At 42.8% G+C, this 7607-nt stretch overlaps 1 long non-coding RNA gene across 1 annotated transcript; it reads right to left on the reverse strand.

Annotated features, from left to right (window-relative positions):
* Nucleotides 1–490: 490 nt before the first annotated feature.
* On the reverse strand, nt 491–6018 carry LOC120372240. The gene is made up of 3 exons (XR_005584808.1): nt 4690–6018; nt 3529–3592; nt 491–1971 (listed from the first exon to the last, which is right to left on the reverse strand). It is a non-coding gene; the product is annotated as an uncharacterized LOC120372240 (long non-coding RNA).
* Between the last annotated feature and the right edge of the window lie 1589 nt (nt 6019–7607).

Below are 7607 nucleotides of genomic sequence, written 5' to 3' on the forward strand. Positions count from 1 at the left end.
ACTGGCCTTCTGTAGAACATTAATTATCTGATATACCTCTATCACATCTCCTGTCTTCTCTTTTCCAAACTAATTATGTCTACCCATTAAAATCTCCCTCATAGAAGCACCTTCTCTCTCCCCATCCCACCCATATTCCTCTATCATTTTGATAGTCTTTTCCTGACCAGTCTTCTTTTGCCTGGTCTTTCCTTTAAAAGGCAGATTAAGGAGGAAAACATGAATCAGAGCAAGGAATAGAGGAGATTGTTACTGAACTTTGAATAAATATTTTAAAACAGTCCTGTGACATACCAGGTTGCAATCCAAAGCAATAGGGGCTTTAGCACTCCTGCCATGCAACAATATACAGCAACTTACCACCTTAAATACCCTCTCTAAGGTGCCACGAGTACGCCTGTTCTTTTTGCAGATACAGATTAACACAGCTGCTACTCTGAAACCTAACTTACATAGAGGTACCCAGCCACTTCAATTTAAACACTGGATTAAATAAAGTTTATTAACAACAAAAACAGATATTAAGTAATGAAAAGCAATGAGACATAAAAGTCAGAAATGATACAAGATAAAAATGCTTTCTACCACCTAGTTTACCAAACTCGGCAAGTTTCTCACCACATGCTTCCAATAGCATTACTGACCAAACTTCAGATTCAGTGACTGCTTCTTTTGTCTTCTCAGGTGCAACAAGTGAGATGGATAGGGAGACAAAGGAGGAGTGACAGTGTTTGCCCCACCTTTTTATAATTTCTGTCCCTCTTTGAAAAGGATTTCCAGCTGAGAAGCAAGAGACACGTGATCTGGTGGAGGAAGGATGACAGATGATAGGTGATGGCCCATCAGCTTGACAACACCAAGAGGGGGCATCAGTTTGCCTTTGGTCTTTGGGAAATGGCTTTAATCTCTCCCCGGACTTATCTAGAAACACTTCATTCATGATTTCAGCTTATGTTCATAATGATGTTGCTACATGCATTTTACCATGATATTACTGAGTTTTTTCCCCACCAAATGATACCTCACACCTTGCTCAGAAGGCATTCCTTGTACAAACATTAGTAAAATAGTATTTAGGATGTAATTAAAGAGGTGCATTCCATCACAGGCCCACAAATGTAACCATATAATCCTTTCCATCTTCAGAGTGTTTATAGACATTAAATTAAATAATGTCATCTTCTGATGGCACTGGGATGAATGGCAGGGAAGGAGGGGCAAAAGCTTTCAGGAGGCCCTGCCTACAATTTAAGTTTTATTGGCATAAAGCATACAAGCGGTGCCAACCAGTATCTTAATGAAGGATCAGGTGCCATGATTTCCATGGGGAGTGCCTGAGTGTGTCTCTTTTATAGTATTAGCCATTTCTGGTTCAGCAGAAGGCAGTCACATATTGGGAGGGCAGTTCTGAAGTCTCTCTTCACTCCCAAAGCTAGAGTTTTTCTTCTTGACTTTTTAGTGTGAAATCTGTTCTTATCTATGATTGCTCAGGAGGCACTTCTCATCTGCCCGCTGCCCCTTTTGTGGGTTAGCCACTGAAGAGGAGAAAGGATCACAATTTCAGGATCTCCTCTCATGTTACAGTGTCCTTGAATTTCTACCATGCCTCATGGCTCCCAGATTCTATTTACAGTCTGTAATTAGAGACTGTCTGTATTTTGTTGCAGTAAGTTTGTCTGCAAAGGTGGAGCTTCTGTGGTGGGAACTGTACCACTAGAGGCTGTTGTGTGGGGTTTATTATCCCCCCACATCCATCCTTGTAGCATCTTTTCATTTTAGTATGTGACCAAACCAGTTCAGAAATGGTAGTTTTGTTATGGCTCTGGATGTTCACATGGTTAAGTGTCTGGAGCAATATGATTCAGAGTGCTGTCTGTTCTCCTGACCTTTCACAAGAAGGCTGTTACGGGCTGCCTTTTAGAAGATCCTTGTGGAGACTTTTTTAGATGTGGCTCCTGGAATCCTCTCCATCTGAAACAGCAGGAGTAATTCACATTTGTTATCTTAGGCAGCAATACTAGAATAATGGGGAGCCATTAGAGGATCATTGTACCCTTAGTGGATCTGCCATATTGGAATGTTAAGATGCAAACCAGTTTAGAGTTTTGGGGAGAGAGACAGGTACTAATGGAATTATTAGGAAATGATATGGACTAGAGTAAAGCCCCTGATGGGAGGAAAAAGTGCCTTCTTAGGATCCCAAGAGCTGAATCATAGATTTTAGAGATGGAAAAACATTTTAAGTCATCTAGTCCATCTTGCTGCTAGCCCTGAATTAAAGGAGGGAGGAGGAAGAATTGATGTTACAATTGATAAAGCTATAAAAATCAAAATCCATTTTGGGCAGTTTGTCTAAGTTAAAACTCTGAATACCAACGTGACAGAAACTCATCCAGTTTCTCTGGACAGGAACCACTTAATTTCCAGTACTAACATTTTTCTAAGCTAATCCATTCTATGAACTTAGGATGGGAAATTTTCTGTGTAAAGCATTTCCAAGTCTATTGCCTGGGCCCCTGGATCTTTTCCATTTGTTGATGGGCGTAAACTCTATCTCATGTCAATGGTGAGTTAAATAATGAACACTGAGTGAAGTCGGATTCTTTCTGTTGTTGCAAAAATACTAGCTAGAAAAGCAAAAACAATGAGAAGAAAGACCGACCTTTGTTTCCGTGTGTTAATGAATCTGTCTTGTTGCCTCAGCAGCCTAATTTATGGAAACCACCAGTACCAGCTACTGTTGGGTTGCAATAGAACCAGATTTGGTGAAAAGAATTATAGATAACCTCACATACATTTTGACTGAGGGACATGTGATGTCAGAATAGATAATGGAATGAGGTTTAAAAAAAAAAAAAAGACTCCTTATATTTATCCACATCTTACAAAAATGCATGGATCCTGTCCAAAACCCCCCAGGGTAGCTGGGCCATTCAAATGAAACTGAGCTCAGCACTCCTGTTCCAGTCCAGATGCTCCCATTTGGACTAGGCCTTCTTAATTGGCAACACCTAGGGAGCTGTAGGAGGCCTGGTGAGATCCAATGAGAGAACAGAGCAGACTGAGTCAATCGGGAGTGAGACAGGAGAAGGGCAGGAGAGACGAGCTACCATAGAGAGAAAGTGGTTCCTGGGAGAAGATTAAAGGTAGGAGAGAAGCAAGAATGACTTGGGGGCACCAGCCAGCAAACCTGAGAGCCAGGGTCAGAACTGAAGGCAGCAACAGAGGGAGCAGCCTGCTGACTAGGCTATAGAGCCAAGGCCAGAGAGGGTTGAAGGAAGGGGGAGCAGCAGAGAAGCTTATCTGATGACATCTCCTTGCTGGAGAGCTGAAGCCAGAGGAACAGCAAAAGGTGTATACTTCCAGCAAAGAGGTTGAGAGCGCTCTGGGTGGGAAGAGCAGAATGGCTGAGGAAGTTTCCTGTGATAGAACTGTAATTGGAAGGATTAATGAGACACGATGTCCCAAATAATCATTTGGAAGCACAGGAAACATGATGGAATTGTTGAGAGCAGATATGACTAGTACCTGGTAACCGTGGTGATCCAGTTGGAAGAGGGGACAGTGAGTGGCGGCAATGGCATCTCAAACTCTAGTGAAGAAAAACAATGTTGGTGTCAACTATAAGTTGCTATAGCTTTCCATTACCACGCCTATTTCTAAAAGTTTAGAATACCAAGAAAAGACTATGAAAACTGCTCTATCCGTATACCATATAACATTCTCCTCAACAATGAATAGCTGAATTTCAGTGGAGTTAATAGGATTTTTGGAGAGGGCTGAGGGTGTGCTTCCCAGAATAATGAAGGGGTGGGAAGGTGTTTTTTTAGTAGGCATTGAGTTCCTGTTGGAAATTATGTTAATGCTTCGGGGATGGTCTTACTAATTGTGTTAAGGTCCCTTGAGCCTGACATTCACAGTATTATTTCCCAACCCCTTCCCCCCAGTTTCCTATTCTTCATTCATTTCATTTGTTTTTCTGTCTCAAAGGCAGTGAGTCCAAGCCAGAACATCAGGAGAGGAGCCTTAGACACTCCTACAGTATTGGGACAGTCAGGAGAAAAAGCTCCTCCAGAAAAGCTAGGTGAAAAGCAGCTAAAGGTTCACCCCCACCCTCTTTTTGTCCAAGAAAGATTTCATTCTGATTAGCCAGGCAATGAGATCTACATGACGATCTGCTTTTCCATTAAAAATACGTATGTGGGCTTCAAAGAGGTGGATTCACCCACCATTGTCACTTCACCAGAGAGGAGACTGTTAAAAGGAAGAAAGGTCCTTTTCCAAGAATGTGTCTGGAATGATGACTAGTAATTCTGTAACACTGAGCACAGGAAGGGAAATCAGAGGGCACCATTGTTGATTTCAGTCTGTTGCAGAGGCCTAAATACTACTTACCAGTCACTTCTCTGGAGAAGTTGTGAACCAGACCACAACCAAACAGCCTCAGAAAAGGGGGTGATCATAACAAAGTTAGTCTGACAAAAATCTGTTGTGGGCGCTAGACATGTGTTCCCACACCATATGACCATCCTGCACCTTTGATTGATGGTGATCTCTTAACAATAAAGCCTGCCTCTCCCCTTACTGAAGCCTGAACAGAATGGCCCTTCTGAATTATAGTCACCAGCTACAGGGAGAGATTTGGATGCAGTAAAAGGCTAATGTTGGCTTGCAAAAGAATGCACTTACCAGCTGTGCTGCTCTGTGGAGCCCCACTCACTGTGGTTGGTTACTAGGGAGGAAAATAAAACTCTCATAATACTAAGGTGGGGAGAATAAACCTACGGTCACTTTTCAGTGAGTTGCCTTAACCAGAGCCTACATCACCAGTCTGCAAGTACATCTTTCTTGTCCATGCCACAGGTGGATTCCGCACCTGGTCATGCGAGAACTAAATATTTGCTACCTGTTGGTAATGAGGTGTTTCCCATGGCTCTTTTCCAACTGAAAAGGGCTCTGAACATGCAGTGGTTTTTTATTCTGCCAGGGAAACATTGCTTAATCCGGGCGGGCAAACAAACAAATGAAATGCCAGAGACCAAATCCCAAAGGCCTCCTTGGTTTGAGTCAGTCCTTGTTCAGGCAGGGCCAATTCCTGAAGATGCTGAGCACCTGGAGCTCCTTTATTTCACCACACTACAGCCACAGCCCTCTCAGCTGCTAACCCCGCTCTTCTCCGCCCCCTGCTACAGCCACATCCCATAATACTATGTACAGAGCTTTGGCCCTATGGAGAAGGGCAGTTGGGGAAGCTTTGTACATTTCAGAAGGGGTACAGACTTGTCACTGACTGCATAGGGCAATTGCACTCACTGGAATCACTACCTTCTCCCCTTTCTCCTCCTCCAGTTGTGCTCTCTCTGACTCCCTAGGAAGGGCAAATAAAGCATTTTTTATTATTAGTCCAGTTTTTAATTTTAAGAGCAAAACGTAAACCAAATGTGGTCCTGGAGAGAGACCAAAGTCCTCCCTCTAACCAAGGAGCAGGGACAGCAGCAGCTCTGTAAGTTACTCGACCAATTTAGAGGGACCTCATCTGGGGATGGTTCACACTCTGAGCCCACTTAAAACCTTGGCCTTTTTACTGAGCCAGCCAAGAAGAGGGGCCAGCATTCATAAGGGCACCTGCACACTTAGAAACTCTGTTTTCTCAAAGACCACTGAAGATGACTGTTTTAGTGATTAGCCAGCTCCAGCTAGATTCCAGCCAGTCACCACTTAAAGGCTAAAGGGTTGGGAGCATAGATTATCTTTTCATTCTCTTTTAGAGAGAAAAGTCAATGGTAGGAACACTCTGATCCATGTCAATTCCTTAAGATGTTTAGCTTTTTGAATGAGATTGCATTACAACTTGCATGCTCGTCTGTAGCTTCTGATGTGATGCATTACTGGCCAGTCTGTCACCAGTTCTGCAGAGGCAGGAGGCAGCAGTCTGCCTGGAGTCATCCTGGTAGCAGATATTTTCCACCTCAAGATGGAAAGAATTTGCCTTCAGTGCCTAGAGGGACCAGCACTTGGGCTACCAATGTCTTCTGTTTATAACCCTTCTCCTGTTTCTCCCCCATCTGGGCTGCATTTGCAATTAGTGTTTATAATTCCCTGGGCCTCCCCTCAGGTGCAACTGTGAAGGTTAATTGATCCCTCCTGAGCCATCTTAACCCTTTCACAGCTGGTGTGAGGTGAACACCCCATCACAGTATAAAATATTATGATGCCATGATGAGTCAGTTCCCCAGATGACAAGAGCCTCAGAGAGACACATGTTTTATAAAATGGTCTGGAGGAAGCGCATGGACAGTTCTAACAGCAAGGAGGGCATTTTAAAGAGGACTCTGAAGGGACTGGGGAGCCAGTAGTTGTGCTTTCTTATGTAAACGAGGAGTTTCCTACAAAAACTTTAGCCCCTTGAGTTAGTGTTTGTAAAACATTTTGTACACGAACAGAGCACAAGAAGTGTTTAGTATGACGATGATTAGTTGAGTTTCTTTCCTGGAAGTGGGAGCTGTCAATTTTTGAGAATCTCAGAAAATTAGGCCACTTACTTAGGTGCAGACTTTGGGCATTTTTTGCTTCAGTGGTGCTATGCCGATTTATATCAGATGAGATATTTCCCCTTTTCACCCTCTTTGCAGGAACTGCTAAGGGTACAGGATACAGCCTCTATCAGAGATATGAAACTGATACTATGCTTGATCTTAGCTAAAAGACCAAGAAGATACTTTTCTGGAAAGCACCATGTAATTTCTCTTCTATAAGAAAAACAGCTGTTCTAGTTGGAGACCCAGTAACAATGGTGTGCATTGGACTCTTTCGATACTTTTTGGGTGTTAACTGCAGCCAAACCATGACAAGTTTCATTATGATAACTGACTGGGTTCCTGGCAGTAGCCATTGTGCAGCGGTGAGGCAAGCCATTGAGTCAGGATGGACGTAAGGGTTTTTAGTTTGTTCGTGTCTCTTTTTTTAAAATAACGAATGACAAAGGGACAAAGTTAAGCTGTCAAACACTGGTCATTAACAAGAGTACCATGGCAATGGCTGTGGTCCACAGTTGCTAGACCAATTAGTAGAAAATGACATGTAATAATGAGCTACGAGAGCTCAATAATCTTGTTCATTCAGTCAAGCATATAACAGTGTCAATTGCAATATTAAAAATCACAATCACAACAAAAGTGTACAAGTTGGACAACATTTTTAAGGAAGTTGTCATATTTAATCCAGCACCATAGTAAAAGATGAACTTCAGATCCAGGATGAAACTTTCTGGTGCTCAGGAAAGAGTGTTTTCAGTAAAAGGCTCCCCATCTGTAGAACTCTGATGCTACGGAGTGGAATGGACTCATAACTCACTTGGTATTATTAATTATACTTGTACTATAGTAGTGCCTTGAGGCCCCCACCCTGTTGTGCTAGGCAGTGTGCAAAAGTATAACAGACACGGTCCCTGCCCTGAACAGTTTACAGTCTAAGGACAAGGCGAGAGAAAACAGGTGAATGTAGACTCAGGGAACACAAGGTAACAATGAGAGATATTGATCCACATGATAGAGTGTGGTCACAGTACACCAGCTGCCTAACCACTGTTGATTTTTTTTTTCTTTGTA

Source organism: Mauremys reevesii, linkage group 9, assembly GCF_016161935.1.
Source record: "Mauremys reevesii isolate NIE-2019 linkage group 9, ASM1616193v1, whole genome shotgun sequence".
NCBI lineage: Eukaryota > Metazoa > Chordata > Testudines > Geoemydidae > Mauremys > Mauremys reevesii.